This window comes from Mercenaria mercenaria, chromosome 12 (assembly GCF_021730395.1).
Source record: "Mercenaria mercenaria strain notata chromosome 12, MADL_Memer_1, whole genome shotgun sequence".
Taxonomy (NCBI): domain Eukaryota; kingdom Metazoa; phylum Mollusca; class Bivalvia; order Venerida; family Veneridae; genus Mercenaria; species Mercenaria mercenaria.
The window spans coordinates 77,998,870-78,019,996 of record NC_069372.1 but is presented as its reverse complement, the minus strand read 5'-3'; the positions used below and the strand labels follow the sequence as shown (position 1 = coordinate 78,019,996).

Below are 21,127 nucleotides of genomic sequence, written 5' to 3'. Positions count from 1 at the left end.
TGACTTTTAAAATCTATCAAAAGATAGAAAATATAAACAAATTTCTCAAATCAATTAATTTCATTAGGTGTGTTTTAAAGATTTTTTTCTATATGTAATTATATATAGATGGGTTAATAGAAAGGTAGATAGATGATTTGCAAAATTATCAGCAATTCTGAGAAATATGAAGTCAGATAAAAATTATATATAGACAGTTCTTAATAGAAGAAATGTTATTAAATCAAAACTTGATTCAAATATGTTAGCGATTGAATATAAAATCCCTGTCATTGATAATTTACAAAATGTTATAGATCCTTATCTTTTAAAAAAATAATTTTTTGAATGGGACTGTGGTTGGCATATTAACTGAAGAAGAAATGCTTAAGATATGTGATTGTCCCAGACCAAATAAATAATATTAGAAACAACCCTAAAAAAGTTATTGTAAACCGGACTGTGATACTAATGAAGAAAAAACATATAAAAGCAATTATGCAGGTCTAAAGACCCTGGGTATTAATTTGGGTTAATGAACTATGGTGCTGCAAAGGAGAAAACGAGGTAATTGTGGGAGTGGAAATATCAAAAACTAATGGAAAAAGGATATAAGTTATATATTATAAATTCTTCTTAAAATAATTTAAAACTTTATTTATTTTTATTTTTTTAATTATTTTTTTATTATTTTTTTAATCCTTTTTTGCTTAACGAATTTTATTTTCTAAATATATTTATAGATGGAATCGAGAGATCTTACCAAAAACAATATTATAAGAATTGAATTAAATTAATTTAGACAAGATCAAAAATCAATTATATTTAACTATAAACGGATCTTATGAAATACTTAAATCTGATCTTTAAAATCTTTAAAAGTATATAATTAAAGTTTTTTAAAAATAACTTTGCAAAAATGAATAAAACCTGATACAATATAATAAATCAGTCTTATTTTTCAATCAAAGGCTTTAGAAAAATTATTAACCAATGAAATAAAGAAAACTTTACATCAAGCTTTTGATGAAATAATAATTAGAATTGGTAATTGGATTCTGAAGGAAGTGGATGGAGAATAGAGTCAGTTGTGCTCATTATATAAAATAGATATAAGTATAGTCCCATTGGCTGCTTCAAGTTTTTTTAGAATTACAAAACCATTACAAAATTCAATGAAAGGATTAATAAAGATAAAGAACGTTGATATTGAATGTTTTAGATGGTGTTCATTTAGATTATAAATTTCTGTAATCAAAACTTTCGAATGAGTTTCAAAATTATAAAAAACTTATAAACGATCTTGATAACTGGAATTAAAATTTCCTGTTACATTATCAAATACCTAAAATTGAAATTCTAAAATGAATCTATCATTTAATATATTTGGTTATGAAGAACCTACGGGAATTTATCCATGGACATATCAAAATATCAATAGAAGAAAACAGTGACATGTTGCTAATTACTAATGATAAAATAATAATGATAAAATAACTGATGATGACTGTAAGAGGGTTAAACACTGTTGTCCACATTATGTTTGGATAAAAGACTTTACTAGTTAATGAATAACAAAACAAAAAAATAAAACAAGAAAACATTTTTGTAAGCGTTGCTTACACCATTTTACTCAAGAAAGAATATTAAATGATACACATACCAAATTGTTTGCTATTAATGGTTACCCAAGGCGTAAAAAACTGCAAAAGAAGGGAAGTAAAGTGCTATTTTTAAAATAATTATCATAAAGGTTAGCAGTTCCTTTTGTAATTTATGCTGATTTTTAATCTAATAACTAAAAAGTTTTAACTGCTTTACCATTCAACTGAGGCCGGAAATATATTTTCCTTGATCTTTACCGACACATCAACCAGAACAGGAATTTCTCCTAAACCATGGTCAATGTTAAGTCTAGCAACATGTTCGAGGCCGTTTATAATAGGCAACCATCCACTCTCGAAATCTGGCCATGGTAAACCTGCACCTTGAAAAAATAATTATATAATGTAATGTGAATAACACGACTTCCAATCCACGACTTACATTATGACACGACGTCTTTAGTTGGAGCTAAGTCACTTTAGCTATATTTTCTATTAAAGAAGGTTCATTATCGCTATTTATGATACAATATATATATTATGTAATATATTTTCTGAAACTAGAAACCAAACTCTGTTTTATTTTATAGCTTTTAGTTAATCTAAATAAGCTTTTAGCGATTTTATGTGGGCCTAAAAGGACCTAACACAAAGAAATTCTGCTGTAGAGAATAACGGGAAATTCCATGCATCTACGATAAAACAGACAGATGAAAAACAAAAACATGTCTGACGCTCATTAAATTTCCGTGCAATGTTCGTCTGCCGTAAACTACAGACGTCATACACGTAAAACAAAGCAACGTAATCAAAAACGCGTCAGATACACTTAAAACATTCACACATGGATGTGTAGAGATTCAGTAGAAATAGGACTTGTGGATTTAAGAAAAGTTTTTAATTCTTACTTAACTCGTTTTTTTTAAACAAAAATCTGTAATATTTCTCACAGAAAATATTATTTTTGTACTTATTCGGAATATATATATTTCTGACATTTTATTTCAATGTCAGAAATATATATATATAAATTTTTCATGTCTAGTACAAATGTCCCACGCTACTTGTAAAGAGTATAACTGAAACAAACTTAAAGTTATAACTTGGTTGAACTTACAGGTAACAAAGTTGCCTTGTTTTTGTAAACAGAATTTAAATATCTTTTCCAGCTATTGAAAATTTGTATGTTTTAAAAAAAAAATCATGCAATGTATCACAAAGTTATTACGTTTTTTTCCGTGTTAAAGTAAAATGTGACATAGCGTACGTTTGTTTACACTGACGTTACGATAGTTTCTTTAAAGGCGCTGTTGACACACCGACTATTTTATTTTGCGAAAGGGCAGAATTCTGTCGAAATCCCTTTACTTTAATAAGAAATCATATAAATACAACTTATGAAATATATTCCAGATACATGTTAATGAATATATTAAGTTCATGAAATGCCATAATTCCAAGAAGACCGGATCTTACGTGTTAGAAAGTGACGAAACAGACGCTTAAGGAGCTAACTGAAAGTCTTGAGGGCATATACTATGAGAACTCCAGCACTACCGCTAAAATACAAATTAATCCAAAAAAAAAAAAAAAATGCGCTCGCGGCTTCGTCGTCCGTAGTCTTTATAATTGAAACTTCTTCATAAACGCACGTATTGTTAAATATTTCCAAAGATGACCATCATAAAGTTTTAAAAATACTTGAGAAACTTGAATTGTAAAGATATGTTCAGAACTATAATGATCCTGTCATTTGATCTACAAAAATACTGTACATGTATATGTTGTTTTAAAAATATGTGTTCTCGTTGACATACATATATGATGTGCATTATAATATGTACTTTAGAACAATTTATAAACTTATAAGCTCGTAAAATATTTTGATATATACATATAATACACAACTTGAACTACTCCATCGAATCGGTGTATCTTTTGGTTCGTCATAATGGGTTCGATTCCCTTGGCTTCATCTTTTTTTAATTTTACTGATGTCATATGTCAGAATAAAATGTATATTATGTCAGAATAAAATGTATATTATGTCATAATTGATTTAGATACGATTATGTTTAGAAACGTTGTTTTATACGATTTAATGTATAGTGCATGTGTAACTAGCTGGACTCCCTCGTGTACCTGAAAACACGGAACACCGAGCTTGATTTATAAAAGCGAACTGATTGGAATAAGCACCAGGTTCATCAAATATTTTTTTCTGTAACGTTGAAGAAAGCATTAGAATATTCGTGCATGATGGAAGAAAAATTACTACTTGTGCGATACGAATAGTACAATGTACACATTTACCGCACTGCGCGTCTTAGGTGAGAAATGCACGAATAAATTGGGTTAGTATATTATCCCGTTCATGACCATGGCTCTTATCGTATACCTAGGACTAGGGCATAGCATGTACAGTACTTTCTTTCTTTCTGGTCTGGTTTCAGTGGTCAGTCTTAAGTGTGAGAGGTCCCGGGTGAACATTGTGACTTATAACAGATTTGAACAAACACCAAGCTTCTCTACAGAGACTTTTGATTAAACTAAGCACCTGCGGGTGACCTATTGTACGCAAGGTTTGAATGCTTATTTGCGTGCAATATCAGAATTGTGTGAGTTACTTATACATTATAAATATGATCAATTCACATTTACATGCATTCCTGTTTAAGAAGATAAGTTTAAAAGGCCTGAACCCATAACTATGGCGAATGATGAGGTGGGGGTGGGGTGATGCACAGACTGGGGCTAATACGAGAGGGGATGATCCCATCCTGTACGTTAGGGTTGGAGAGACAAGAAAAGTTCTGCGCGTTCTGGGACTGAGTAAGGGGCTGCCCAAAAATGTCTGAAGAAAACATCATATAATATTTTTTTCAAATCCCAAATGCAGAACCGTGACAAGTTGGAGCACATACGAGGGATGTTCGAAATTAATTGCTTATTTCTATCTGGAGACTTCAAATTTCAAGTTAGCCCAAAAGGGCTCATTTCATGCCCTCGAAGTACTCCCCGTGGCTAGAAATGCAAAGTTTCAGCCAATGTATCCACTTCTTGAAGGCGTCACGGTACTCTGATTTGGGCACAGTAATAAGGTACTGATGAATGGCAGATCCAAGTGCCTGTCGGGACTGGTATTTCCGCCCAGCAAGGAATGATTTCAATTTCGGAAACAAAAAGAAATCACATGGGGCAAGGTCTGGGGAATACGGGGGGTGAGGCAAAACAGTTACTTTTTCTTTCTTCAAAAACGCCGTAACTATTGCGGAGGTATGAGCGGGGGCATTGTCATGTAGAAGACGGACATGTTTAAAACCAGTGGCAGGGCGTCGTTTCTGATAATACTTTTTCAGTTTCTTCAGTACTACGTCTTTGTAGTACTTTCCGGTGATGCTTTTGCCCTTTTTCACCGGCACTTTTATTGCGACTCCTGCACCAGAGAAGAAGATTGCATACAAAACCTTCTTTGCACTCAAAGAACGTTTGGCAATTATTGGGCGTTTGCTGTGTTTAGTGGCCCAGATCTTATTGCTAACCTTTCTGACGGGCTCAAAATAATGGACCAAGGTTTCATCACCTGTGACGACATTAGCAAACTGCTTTTTGTCATAATTTGGAAACATTTGAAGCAGCTTTTTGGCCACTTTAACCCGTTGCCTCTTTTGCTCATCAGTCAACAGATGTGGCACCCATCTAGCAGAAATCTTTCTGACTTTCAAATGCTTCTTCAAAATAAGGTGAACCGTTGATAGTGATATGCCTACCTTTCGTGCAATATCACGAACTGTAAATCTGGCATCTCCTTCAATGATTTCCTTTATTTTGGAAACGATTTCTTTACGAGATGCAGATTTTGGCCTACCTGATTTCGGTGCATTTTTGATGGACTCTAAACCAGACTCAGATTTCTTTTTCCACCGCCGAACTGTGTCATAAGACACACAAGAAGGTCCATAAGCAGTAGAAAGTTCAGTCATCAGCTGCTTCAAAGAACAACCAAGTTCTGAGCGAGCTTTGATGTAAGCTCGTATTTCATCTTTCTTGTCGACGCTTCTCCCAACCATTTTTACTACAGTGGTCAATGATTGCGTGTATTCAAATGGCAAATTTTATGTCTTACACTTAGTCTAACATGTACATTTATACACCGTTGTGTAGGTATTGAATAACCCTATACAGGTAGGTATTGGTTTTTATCGTGCCCCACGTGGATATCGAGCTAGAGGACAATAAGCAATTCATATCGAACACTCCTCGTATCGTATGTAGAAATAAAAGAGGGAATCGGGATTCCTCCCTCGATGAAATTCTACAGTCTAACAATTACAAGTTTACTTGAACCCAAATAATTAATACACGGACAAATAAGCACAACTAATGTGATTTATGGGCAAATGTGGTTGAGGAGTACATACTACTTGCCAGCTTAGATTTTCAACAAGCCCCACAACTATTGCTATATCTGTGGGCTTCATCATTGTTTCTGTCACAAGTCATTATCCTTGAAAACATTCTGCTTGCTTGGCTCTTGAAAGGACAGACATTTCAAGGGCAAAAATACCGACCTTCTGTTTGTTACCTTTGTTCGAGATATCCCTGTCACATATTTTCCCGATATCCCAAACCTTCACTTATTACAAACAAATACTTACAATTCACTATCCAAACCGCAAGTGAAAGTGAAATGGTGCTGAGTTCAAATTTCGTGAAACTCATCTGAAATATATAACAAGAAATATCTTTAAAAAAAGATACACGGGCGCATTAGTCAATGCACGCTTTAACATGCTTTAAGTGAAGTGATGGTGTAACGTCATTTATCTAGAAAATGTAGAATCAAGACTGGATTTGGCGTACGGAAATGAAAATCATTTTATGAAATAATGGCAACCTGTGAGTACATTTATTACAATAGCACAATAACTATATTTCTAAAGTCAAAATATGATATGAAAACATGTGACGCGTTAAATAATTCAAAATAATGTCTTAAAATTAGCACGAAATGTCCGGTTCACTTTAATCATGGTCAAATATTTTAAAAATAAGCACATGGACCAATACAAATAGAGAATGTTAGGTTACTGTCTGATAAATTTAAATTTATTAGGCGAGTCGAAGAAAATATATTAGGCGATTATTATATATTTTTTCGTAGACCAGCCTAGTAAATTTAAATTCATTCAGACAGTAATCTAATATTCTATTCATCCTATCTGTTCAAAAAATCAGGAAAAAGTCGTTGGAAAGAGCAACAGCGTGCAGACTTGACGTCATAGTGTAATACAGTTTGTGGAAAATTGAAAAAATGCAATAACTTTTTTTGTTTCTGGATAAAAACTTTTGATTTTACCACTTATTTTCTTAGTTAGAATATTTCTAATACAATGATAACAGTTTAAATGAAAAATTCGGAAAAAAAAATGTTTTCAAAATTTCCGGCTGAAGTGCCTTAAAGGTGAAAAATAACAGTAACTTTTTTGTTTCAGGATAAAAACCTTTGATTTGACCACTCATTTTCCAAGTTCAGACATTTCCAATACAATGGTGATGATTTAAATGCAAAATTTTGATAAAATAAGTGATTTCAAAAGTTCCCGCAAAAGTGATATCTTGACACTGACTAGATAAAGCAAAGTTTATTAGGCAGGCCGATATTGCGCTATATCTTATATGAGGGTAGGACAAATTTTATTTCACCACATTATAGGCCATATGTTTATTTACAACTGTGAGAAGTTTCATCAAAATCTACACTGTAGAAAATTTTCTATTCGCGAAAATGTTATGAAAGTTATGATTTTATCGTAGACTTCCATGACGAAAAATTGCATGAGGTCTAAATTTTTAAAATCAGTCTAGGAAAAACATCCAGCACACGACCCTATCTTTTTATTTTTGCCTGAATTTTCTATGTATATTCTGATCAAATCTACATTGTAGAAAAAAAAGTTCGATCTAAACGTGCAGATCTAGCTTAAAGTAAAATGTTCTTGTTTTTATGTCATGAAATTTAATCTTAATATCATTGTTTGGATTTTACTGTAAACAGTAAAATTTTGTCCTAATGTTTATGTTTAGGAATTATATGATACGCAGATCAGATTTCATTTAACGTGAAATTGTATTTTAATTAATTATGTTCTTTTGCAGGATGTGCCGTATTGAATTTTGAAATACAACGTCGAGGACGACATTTTCACAAAGGAGGGAATAATGTCATAGGTCATAAAATAAGAATTGTCTAAGGTCTATACCATTCGTGTAAATTCCAATGATATTCCAATATTTTAATATGCATTCTCCTCTACGACCTATACATTCCAATACAATACTTTACTGACGGATGCCGTACCATAGTAAATCAGATATCCCTTTCCGTGAACCCCTTTGTTATTGTTGTCCGCCATTATCTTGTAGATAAATAGATAATCATTATATTGTAACAAGATTTAGCTTACCAAAAGGTTCCTTCTAGCGCATATTAAATATTCTTTTTAAGGGATCTTTAATAAAACAATTATGAACTATGTGTTTTACTAGTTTACGTACATTCTTATCTATTTTAATAAGGATACCTAAAAGTTATTTCACACAAACATTTATTTAACTTAAAATAATATACAAATACCTTTAGATGAGCGGTTCTACCTGACTGTTATCAGCGGACAATAACCATGACTCTATCAAAATTTTGGGAACCATTGTTGACAGCTGTCCTAATGGCACTGATCAGAATTTGGTCGTAAGTTTGCTTATTTCTAATTAGCAATACTATAGCAAAAGAGTTCTGCCAAATGCCAGAATGGATACCAAAAACTCCAGGAGAAAAAGAGCTTTTATATAAGTCGGCACCAACAAACTAATGGTTTTGTAAAAAGTGCGCACGAAAAGTTCACAGCTTGAAAATTACAAAACAATTAATCAAAAGGCATGAAATCACAAACTTCGAAATAATTAATAGCACAGTAAAGTAAAGATATGCATTATACAGTTCTTGACAAAAACAAGGGAAGTAACTGAAATGTTGTAATCCGGTGATGGTACGTATCGTACAATAGCATTCACAGTCTTACTTTATTACAGTATGTTTTGATGGTAATACTTAAAATGTCAAAATAATAAAGCTGGTATGAAATAAAATTGTAAAAAGAACCTCTGGAGGCAGCAAAGAATGCAGCCGAGAAGAATAATAGTAGACGATATTTTTGGGCGGGATTCTATTTTTAGATGATGAATATTCATTTAGTTAATCTCGATTCTACATTATGACATGTAAGATTTAGGAGTTAGATAGTTAAAACTAAATTATTGTTTTTTGTAGGTCCGGTTATTACGTAGTTGTATTTCATTAAAGATTGACTTAAAGATGCGTAAAGAGGCTGGCAAAGAGGCTATTTGTTATAAATATGCATAATTACAAAATGGCGGCGCCTACTGGAATTCGGATGCCTTTGATGATACCCTTGTATCAACTGCCTGCTCAGTCAAGTGTGACATGTTCACCATAAGTGTTCCTTCTCATTGTTTTATACTGCAATTGTATTATGCTTTTAATGAGAAATCGTATGTTATGTTTTACGTGGACTTTTGTTATTGTTGTCCGCCATTATCGTGTAGATATAGAGATAATCATTGTATTGTAATAGATATATTATATATATATTTCCAGACTTCCTCATACAGAACCCATATTACATAAAAGTCACCCGTGACATTTAGGTAGAACATATTTAACAGAACACATATTTTACATCATAATAATATTAATCATAATCTAGGAATCTTTGACAAAAAAAAGACTAAACGGAGGTGCTGAAAAGTGGGGGACGAAATGACCATTTTTGAAATCGTCAAGGGATACGAAATGTTCATAATGGGGACGAGTTGACTGGGGGGCGAGTTGACTTGAGGACGAGTTGACTGTAAATCGTTTACGGGAGATCACTCCGTATCAGCTTGGCAGGTTTGTAGTCTAAGTCGCAGTTTCGCTACCGAGAGGATTCAGATTTATGACATAGGCTATTTCCACAGGAGTCTTTCAACGGATTATACTGTCTTAACAATACAGCTGCAGCTGGAGCACCTGCACATCATTTAAGAAAATATTATCTGTTCCATTCGAAAACCTGTGTAATTTTTTATCCACCAATCATAATGTAGTTTTAACCAGCTGTTATCACCCCAGATATTTACAGGAAGTAAAGGTGAATCAATACCGGCCTGCGTGAAAACCTGACCAGAGTCCATAGCACACATTCAATACAGTGTTATCGTTTTTCTTATATATAAATTTTACCTTTGTTTACAGGTGTGTCATTATTCCGCCAGTATTTTTATGAGTCATGTAACATGTGTTAAGTCTTCTTTAATCCGAATAACAACAATGTTCAGGTTTGTTAAACATAATTTTGAGGATACGTCGATACACGAACAGGTGAAGATCCGTCGTTCCGGTTTAAAGACAACTGCTTATTACAGTAACTTAAATTAAATTTACACAGGTAAACAACATTCGGAAGTTTAGCCTTGCAGTTATTTACTACCGATTAGTGTGTCAACTGATTTTGCACTGTATATCTACAGAGCTTTAGAAAAGAAAGAAGAAATGAAAACTTTAACATATGTATCTATAAATGTAACGATAAAATATACTGTTATATAAATCTTTACATTAACTACTTCATTAAGGTTGAGAATTAGGCCTTGAGGAACAAAACTCAAACAACACCAAATCATAGAAAGAAAGAGTTGTTTGACATGAAAATTGAATAGCTTGTAAAACATGTATATTACTTTACGAAACAAGTGTCAGTATACTGATATAAACATTGAATTCCGGAAAAGGACTGCCTAAAGGGGCTCCACTTCCGGACAGTTAAACGCCTTTAAAAACTAACCATTTTCAAAGAACAGTTACACATGTTTGTTTTGATGCATTTGCAATAGAGTGCGAGTGGTGAAATTTCGCACAACAAGGTGGAACACAGTTTTCAGCAATTGTTTATCTTTATTTCTTTACAAATGGTATTCATTTTCAAAGGGAGGCAACTTTTTCCGATTATTTGAAGTACAAATGGCATTCATTTTCAAAGGGAGACAACTTTTTCCGGTTATTTTAAGCAATCGTTGAGAAAAAGTTGTTTCCCTTTGAAAATGAATGCCATTTGTAAAGAAATAAAGATAAAGAATTGCTGAAAACTGTGTTCCACCTTGTTGTGCGAAATTTCACCACTCGCACGCTATTGCAAATGCATCAAAACGAACATGTGTAACTTACCCCTGCTTAGATGTGCTCTAATGTTGAACTGACATTTCTTTTACGATAGGTGACATGCAATACATGAATTAACAAATATGACAAACAAAATATATGTGATCTTCAATGTTGAGCAATCTCTTTGCTAGCATGATTCACTATACATAGTAAAACGTAATTACGATATATTACAGTTTAGGTGAGTAACTACCTTTATCATTGAGTCTGGCGCTCAGCATTAAGAGGATAGTGCTAGGACTGGTCAGCCCGGTGTCAGTATAATGTGACTGGGTGAGGTATCATGCCACGTGTCTACGGCGTGATATTCCAGTGAGGCAGCACTATAAAGTTGGGCATTGTGCTCACTGCTACAAGTAGACACCGTCGTTTATATGACTGAAAAACTGTTGAAAAAGACGTTAAACCCGAACACACACACACCTTTATCATTTTTTTTTTCTCTGCAAACAAATGTATGTGTCATAATCAAAAACGCTTTCTTGATTTGACCTTTTGGAAGACAAATTCAAATTGCGTCAAATCAAACAACTTCAGCGGATCCAAACCAACATACCGTTAGTTTAGTATTACTTTATTGATAAATGTATTAACAACTAACATAATGTCAATGCATAACAAAACATTTGCAAATAGACTGGACCGCAAGCTATCTACAGTATTAGTAAACGGCTCTCTGAAAAGTAAGCTGCCCTCTAAGTAGCGTTCAGAATGATCCGATCTAGTCCACTTTGTCGGTTTTTTATGTTTAGACAATGTCTTTTCCGATCCTCTAATTACAGTTATGATTTTCAGAAAACCTGAATGCCGCCGATTCAGAAACTGAGACTGAAACCATTGATGCTGGAAAAGCAGAGATAAACCGTAAGTCATGCAGTTTTTATACTGTAAATTGCATATCACAGAGGTATTTAAAAATCACTAATTACAACATTTTAGTGTAAGATGTGTAAGATGTATGATAAACAAACATAACGTGTTGATTACGTTATTCATTTTTGCTTGTTTCAAGCTCAATATATATAGTATACGAATATATGACCTGATAGGAGGAAATACCAAGTGGAAATAAGACGGAATTCTATTCTTAGTTTTGTTAGTACTCCTTAAATACGAAGATAAAAAGTTGATATGGAACGTATCTATTGCGCACGAAATATACTTGGTGGCAGTGCAGACAATTAATCATGTTCTTTTCTTCTTTTTCAAGAGGTACACTTCCTTGCATTAAAAGGAGATCAACATCCTCCATATTTATCATTTGGGTTTTTTAAAGGCAGGTTTAAAAATATTTCTTTCCTTCTATTCTGATGACCCATTTCAGACCAAAACAGTTCTATAGCATGGCCATATACTCACTGACGTATAAAGTCTAAAACTGTAACTATAGAACGATAAATATTCTAGTTGCCATATCTTTGTTTATATTAACATAAGGCAATTTTTTGTCTGAGCTCTCTGTAAGGACAATACCTTATCATTATTGCAAAGTTTCATTACTATAATGTGCTAATACAACAGTAATAGAGCAGAAAGATAACTTAGCATTTTAAAATCTTTGTCCATGTTTCAGTCTTAAAACACTGATGAATACTGGCTAACTCTCTTCTTCTATTCAGATTACTCAATTCAAACTAAAATAGAAAGTTCCAAATTTATTATATCCTATTAAGATTAAGATTTACAGATACTACTCTTTCTATTCAGAGGAGGACTCAGTTCCGGCCAGAACTGAAAATGCGGAGTTGACTGATGTAGGTAAGTGCTTCTATGTGATAAACACTGCTGAAACACACTGATTTAATAGGCTGGGTCCGTAAATAACGATAAAAAACAAAAAGTAAATAAATTTGACTTCCCACTGAAATTCCGTGAAACGGGATATAACAGTATGAGTATATATGTTATATATAGACTTGTATTTCGGACAATATGAATTGCCCAGCCTTAAAGCAATGTAAATATTTGACTAGGACAGTATCACCTCCGGAAAGGCCAAAAAATGACATATCAACCATAATTGTATAATGGTGACTTCAGCTATAATCTCACAGTCATGTCTTACCTCATGTTTGGTAAGAGGCGTGGAGGAAAATAAAACAAAAGTTGATTTATTAAAAAGGAACAAAGCTTTTGATCATTTCCTACATATATGCCATTTGAAAATAGCATATTGAAACGTCTTTAATTGATATCGATTGATAACACGTGTTTTGAAAATCACAAGTGTGCTATTATTACGCAGTATTATTTCTACCGATGGAAATTGGTAAACAGACTTCACTTCCCTAGGTCAATTGGCCAATCTTCACTCGCAGCCATGAATAACTTGATCAATTTTTTGTTAGTACGCAGAAAGCAAATTGTATTTTCTAATGTATGACGCACAAGGTTGTTACTAATAAACAAACTAATTCAAATACAAATGTACTGGACTGTTGATTCTTTATCAATTCATAAAAGCGCACGTGTTTTATATGGTCACAAAATGTAGTTATATAAAATAAGTTCTAATAATAGTAACTGTTTGACAGAATGATGGACATGTTTTGATACGTCTTACCAATCATATGTAAATTAGTCCGTAATACGGACCGGCCGGATAGTATATAAGGCCAGTGATTTAGCTTTATCATTTTATGTTCAAAAGTTGAAATCTACGAATCCCACAAAATTGCCGTTTTGACCATACCCACAAAATTTTCTGCCCACGAAATTAAATGATTTTACAGTATATAGTTTGATACTTGCTGGCTTCATCAGATCCTAAATCAGTCAACTCTGCATTTTCAGTTCTCGCCGGAACTGAGAAGTATATGTTAACCACGAAATCCACGAGAAGTAGTCCCCCACGAATATTAATGATTTTACAGTACGCTAGTAGGTGTTTATACCTAGGTAAAACACACTGAATTGAGAACTGAGAGCGATGAATGCACGAGTCCTTAAAAACGATACTTTGAAACAAAAGCGAAATGATATCGAATTCCCACTGTAATTTTCATTACGTGAAACGGGATATAACATTCTGTGTATATAATTAAATTTTATAATGTCATAATTGTAGACTTATGTTTCAAACAGTGTGTAGTTAAATTTTCTAGCCTTCAAGCAGTGTAAATTAGTCAATGTTAAGATTGCTGGAAGCCATGGATAACTTGATCATTTTTGGCTCATTCTCTTGCGTCCTCGGAGTTTGTTTTGCTGTACAGTATGTATGATCACAGATAAAGTATGTATGTCAATGCAGCCCATGTATGTATGTATGTATGCCATTTCTTACCCAGCACTTTTTAAATTCTGTTCATGCCATGAATTCCCAGTCCAGTACTACCATTTTATATTTTCCGCGTAGCGTACTATAACAAGTCTATATCTGCATGTAGTTCTCGTGTGGCTATCAATATGTACTATTATTGCATTCGCATTAACCGTTAATAAATAGGCTATAGTATTTATTTTAAACCACCGGTATTCAAGAACTTACTAGAAGTGTTAAAGACCCACCACGACCTAGTTACCTACTTTTTTCACGCAAAAAATCTTCATGAAAATCATTCTTTTAATACAGGTGATATACAGCTATACTACAAGTTTTCAGGTGGACAATTTAGGCCCTTCCTGAATAAATGTGTTTTGGTAACTTCATCTGTAAGCTAATTCAGTAAATCTCTTTTCGGTATAGTTTCAAAAATATATATGAATAACTATCTCACACTATAGAAACAAGATGTGATTGAAATTTAACTAAATACATTGATTTCTGTACATATTGCTACTGTAATTCAATAAAATGTTAAGACATTACACACATTATCTTGGCCTAATATATGTTACTGTCAATTTGTAACTTGATGCTTGTTTTCTTTTTATTTTCTTCATGCAAAGCATGTATAATTACCATCATGGAAATACAAAGGAACACAGTTAGTTTGTGCTGCCTCATTAAAGACCCACCACGACCTAGTGACCTATTCTTTCCTCCCATATGAGCTTGGTGCAAATAACTCTGGTAATACTGGTATAATACAGCTATTCGGTGGGCAATTTAGGCTCTGTTTTCACAACTTCATGTGCAAACATATTCAGTCACATTCTCTTCTCAGTATAGTTTTATAAACATAAAATAATAACTATCTTACACTGTAGAAACAAAGTGTGGTCTAAACTGACCTTAATACATGAAGTACCATGCATACTACTACATTAATAAAATAATATATTTAGACATTAAATTCATTGTCTTAGCCTAAATATGTCACTGTCAAATTGTAACTAGACAATATATAGTTGGTTTAATTTGTGCACTAGTCAGTATAGTGGACGCAACTTGACCCCGGTGGTTGACCTTTGTATTATAATACATAATTAGATACAACCTATTATTGAAAAGGAGTGTACGTAAAACGATTCAGCTGTTTGCATTCATAAATTTGAAACTGACGGCTACCCTAAGCACCCCTTATTTCTACAATAAAATAATCGATATGAATAATCAACCCAAGGTCAACCATCGCGGTCAAGTTGCGACTACTATAGTGTACATGTATTTACAACTATGCTTTGCACGAAATGTCACGGATCAGAGGGCTAGATAGACTGGCTGTACTGATCACTATAACCCGGCGCTGAGTTAACAAAATGTAGGGACTCTAAAGTGGTAGTGTATTCATGGCATGTTTCTCGAATATGATTTAATGTATAAGTTTTAAACTATAAATAAAGTTGTTTGCCTGCATTAGATGTATAGTCATTGTAAAATCTTTCAACCGTGACGATCCAGCGGTTTTGCGCCTGGTACGTGCACGATTTCAATACGAGGAAATCTAGAATTCCATTCATCCTGAACAAAAAAAAAATCAGCTATTAAAATTGTAATGTTTGGGATAAATATCCAAGAGCGCGGTAGCACAATCGGCATGTTGCAAGCCGAACATGCACTCAGATACGTAAGTAAATCGGATTTTATTTATATCATGATATTTTGATTGCAAATATTTACAAAATGATTCTGTAGAATCTTATCCTAAAAGTCGTCTTTACACAAGGGAAACAATCAGTTTATATAGTGAAATTGTTGAGTGAACACCGTTTGTTAATCTTATCCTGTCTAGGATATATCAGTACAAAGGAAAAAGTAACCTATCTATGTTAAATGCTATGCATGATAAAACAGTCATGCATCTAACAGTCCTGAAATTGATTTCTTTGATTTTTTTATATTTCTAGATATTTTTTCCATATTTTGACGCATATATATGTGTAGTAGAGATTGTTCTCTTTCCAGCAGTAGCCTTTTCAACATATTTTACCTTGTGAAATTCTGTGGGTTTTGAATTTTTCAAAAAAATCGTCTGTTTGTTGACAAATTTCACCATAGAAAATGTCACACTTTCCCTAGGGCATTATGTTATTTGATCTTTACATAGTTTTCTATTCAGACTGCTAATCCAAGTGGTGATTATGCATGCTTTTTCCCTGCCTAGAGGTTAAAAGTGCAAAGTGTGCATGAGGTTCTAGGTCAACAACCACCTAAGCCTACCATGAAGTCTAAGCGGAGTTGTCTCAATTTTTCCAAATATTTTCCCCGGAATCATTTTTTCTTCAGCTCAAATAACTCTTTTTTTTCTTTTCAGAAAATGATATTTTAATTTTTTTTCGGTCTACGTACTTTGATGCAGTCAAGGCTTAGAATTACGCTTTGAGAAACAAAAATCAAACAACACCAAGTCATGAAAAGAAAGAGTTGTTTGACATGAAAATTGAACAGCATGTAAAGCATGTATATTACTTTACGAAAAAAGTGTCAGTATACTGATATAAACTTTGAATTCTGGAACAGTTACACATGTTCGTTTTGATGCATTCGCAATAGCGTGCGAGTTGTGAAATTTCGCATAACAAGGTGGAACACATTTTTCAGCAATTGTTTATCGTTATTTCTTTACAAATGGCATTCATTTTCAAAGGGAGACAACTTTCATTTTTCAGCAATATTGTTTATCGTTATTTCTTTACAAATAACATTCATTTTCAAAGCGAGACAAAGTTAGATAAAGTAAAATAGATATATATTTTTAGTTACACTGTCTAATTTCCGTTCACAATAAATTATAATACTAATATTATTCTATCAGTGAAATTTTGAAATTGAGTTATATTCTTTACAGTTTGCCCGAGTCTTCTGCAGACATGTGTCCACCATGGCTAGCCTTCAACAGAAGTTTTAGCTCACAGGCCGAATTCATGATGAGCCCAGGCAGCCTCGCAGAAGGATGACAACGCACAGGGTGCGCGGATCGTTACAAATCATCTTTGCTATCGTTTCAAGACCGCGACATGCACTGGAAAGTACGACCAATGAAACGCATGCCATACCAGTAAGTCGACAAACAGGCGGGCCCGTGAATAGGAAATAAGAGCTAGGCAGCCTTTCAGGGTAGGGTATTTATTCTGACACCACGTCACCGACAACAGCGGGCGCGATGTGCCCGCCGGTACCAGCGTATGACAAAGTAAATACCTGTAAATACACGGTTGAAACAACGGATGTACAATTTGGATAAAGAAGTGGCCTATGAATCTATATATAATTTAAAAGTTCATAAACTAATACATTTTTCGATTAGCGAGAATATCTCAAGATCGCTTACGCTATTCGTTAACAATTGGGGTGTATGTTGACTATGAATACCTTATATTCATATTATCATATATCATATTAGCTTACATTTACAACGTTCCATTTTCTTTTAGTGTGTTTCTACTGTGCTATGTAATATGTCACAAAAAGTGTTGTTTGTGTCGTGAGGACTGTAAAATGTTCCCGTATTTGCAAATAATATTGTTACAGTTTCATCTTTTAGGAATGGCTTTCCTTATTTTAATTCTCAGCACTTGTCACAAACAAATCATTATCAATGTTAAGAGTTTATTTCATTTTTTTAATGGAGGGGACGGCTGCGGTCTGGGGATGGGGGTTCTGGGAATGTAAGTTCTTGTATTAATACCTTTATTGTGAGTTCTATTCTATTAAGTAAATACTGATAATGGATACCACACACACTGATTCAGCTTCAAATGTTTGCAATTAGTGTAAAACGTTGTGTCACTTGATTTGGTTTAAAAAGGACTTACCCACAGAGTTTAATCCATAAAAAGCGAGTACTCTAGAATTTCTTTTGCCTGTGTCTTTCTTTTATTATCAACCACTTTATTATTTTCTCGGCGTTATAAACATTTTAGACATGCCAAAATTGGTGGAAATGAACATTGTGGAAACAAAGTCGCGAGTATCTTCAAGTATTCCGATTATTACGTTTTATTTTCATAAATATTAATTTGATAATGGGAGAGAAGAGTTGGACAAATTGCTCAAGTTTCTCGACATACAGTTAGATGAACAACTGAGAAACGACATCATTGATAAGTGCGGTTTTAAAAAAATGGCAGAGGAAAAAGGAAGTAACAAGATATTCCATGTTTACTGCAAACCAGGTTTCCAATTCTTCCGTAAAGGTACTTGCATTTCTCTGTAATTGTTGGACACCTTTTTTATGTTACTATGAGCTGTCAGCTGATTGTTATTTCACTGCTAATGAGAATATGGTAGAAATATTAGGTTAAGCTTAAGGGCGATATATTATAATAACGTTTCAAAGATAATAAAGTTCAGCATATAATGACAGCTGTCGTGTGCATTTATTTACACGAAAAACTGTATTAGCTATGTAAACATTGTTAACAGTATTTCCCACTGTGTCAACATTACGTGGATTAACCGGTAAAAGATAAATAAAAGAAGAAAAAGAAACGATTAGATTAGTTATTACTAATTTGTTTTAGCTCGATTGCAATGAAAGCTTCAAGCTTATTGGAATCTGTTTTGAGTTCGCTTCTGATTGAAATGATTGATCTCAACCACAGGACATCCAATGCGTGATCTATTTAATGTAACAAACTTAACAAGGGACATAGGAAGCACATGTACTATGTAGGTTGGTTTATACAGACCTGCATTCTTTATATATTTTTTTACTTTATCAAATAATATCTGATTTTCGCGTCATTGAAGTTAGCTGAAAATGTGACAAACTTGCTATTGTTTATTAAGCTATACGGAGGAAGTCTCTCCAACTGATTGAAGAAATAGAGCATTAAAATAGTCTGGAAATAAACTTATACATGACTTTAATTTCAATGCATGACAAGGTGTTTTCCTTCATATTCTTTATACTTGTAGGTCAAGTTGGCGACTGGAAGAACTGGTTTACTGTTGCACAGGATGAAATGTTTGATAAGATTTGGGTGAATGAAACAAAAGGCCAAGACACGTTCAAATTCAAATATACTCACACTAACGCTTGATTTCAGTGAATAATTTTTCTGATATCAATTAATTTCTTCAGTATTGTTCTAAATATTTATTGCGGTCCCATTTGTGCACTGTTTAACATCCATTTTTGTTTTTAATGTAAGTTACAGGTCAAAGTTTAGAGGGAAATATCCTATTTCTCACAATAAAGGAAACATTTGTCCACATAACAATTCTCATTACCCTATATACTCGTAAGTAGTACGATATCGCCTGGATTGAAAAATGTAAAAAGAGCAGTGCTATGTGATTAACCATTGTCAATTCAATATTATCGATAACCATATAAATACCCTGTCTATAGATTTTTACAAAACCGAAAAAGACAAAAAAAATGGAATAGACAAATCATCAAGTTATTCTATATAAAGTATTAACTGATTTTTAGAAATCTTGTTTTGTTTGCTTTAATGTTTTATTTAACCAGTTTTTAGATTTCCTCCGTACTTATTTTGATGTATTTCTATAACATTTGCACTAGTCTAGTGGTGTTAGGTTGGCGCAGCCCGTTACCTACTCCTCCACCTTAAAACTCACCAAGAACACGCGTTTTATATCTATAGCCGTATAGAACTTTTGCATACTACGCTCAAAGAGTGCAATATTTTTACGCAAACCGGAAACTTTCAACTCGTTTCGCTAGCGCATAGCACATGTTTCCAACGCTTCCCTCGCACGGCATTATTCGTTATAAGTTAAAGGAGTTATATTGAAATTGAATTATTCAAAAGCTCCGCTCGCAAATCATAACTACAATACAACATCCTTAAGAACTATTCTAGAAAACAAACAATAAATTTCTGCTCGCGTATCTTTATAATTACTAAGGGGATTGATATTCAAATGCACATGGAAGTTTACAGTATGAATATTTCAACTCGCTTTGCTTCATTTAGTATTGTATTTATTGCAAGGAAAGAGTAGAGCGGAGAGTTATATGGAACGTCTGTATATTACCCTAAGGAACCGAACGTTCACGCCCCAAGCCCAAAATCCTAGATCCGCGCTTGATTTGTAAAAAAAATATATTAATTTATTTCTGTCTCGCTACATACCTGAATTAACAAAAATAATGTCCCCGTTATGTGTACTATTATATCCTGAACAATATCATAGAACGACCGTTCAATGCAGGCTAATAAAATATTAGAAAAAAAAAATCCTTATTGATACAATACAATATACAGAAGGCACACAGTAAAACTGAGACAAAGAACCTATAGGAGAACACCAAAAACTACTGTGTCTTTATTTATGTATACAGGTTTTCACACAAAATACAAGCTTTTATTAAATCTGGTTTGTCAAAGAAAAAAAAACTTTAAATATCAAAATTCACCAGTTGTTCTACATTTCTTATGAAGTGTCTCTTGTAGACGCACGGTAACCTCAACTTTTTACTGTTTTGAAGCATATTTGTATATTATTAAAGCAGCAAAATATGTTTTTAAAATCTTAACAGCAATCTTTTTTGTAGATTCAGATACGTTTTTCCATTGAAAAATATGCGGGTTGAGTAATTATGACAATGTCAGAATAATTTGTATATTTGATGTACTGATAACGTAACACATAAGCACAGATAGTGCCTGACCCCCTTTTCATGCTATCATTGCTATAATTATTGTTGAATTGCTGTTAATAATAGAATTAAGGTCACTATGTCTCCCACCACACAGTGGTGTGGGAGACATATTGATTTACTCCAGTCTCTGTGTGTGTGTGTGTGTGTGTGCGTGAGTTTGTAAACGCTGCGAACTGGGTAATTTCGTATGAATACACACCAACGTACTGGGGATACGCCTCGAACCGGGGAATTCCCCGGTTCATTTTAACAATACCGCGTTATTCCTGACCTTCAAATTAGTCATATCTCGAAATTTGAGC

The 21,127-nt window shown here is 33.4% G+C and overlaps 1 long non-coding RNA gene across 1 annotated transcript; it reads right to left on the bottom strand.

Moving 5' to 3' along the window:
* Window positions 1–1,813: 1,813 nt before the first annotated feature.
* On the bottom strand, window positions 1,814–10,029 carry LOC128547477 (uncharacterized). Its single transcript, XR_008366577.1, has 3 exons — window positions 9,889–10,029; window positions 6,242–6,305; window positions 1,814–1,966 (listed from the first exon to the last, which is right to left on the bottom strand). It is a non-coding gene; the product is annotated as an uncharacterized LOC128547477 (long non-coding RNA).
* Window positions 10,030–21,127: the final 11,098 nt, after the last annotated feature.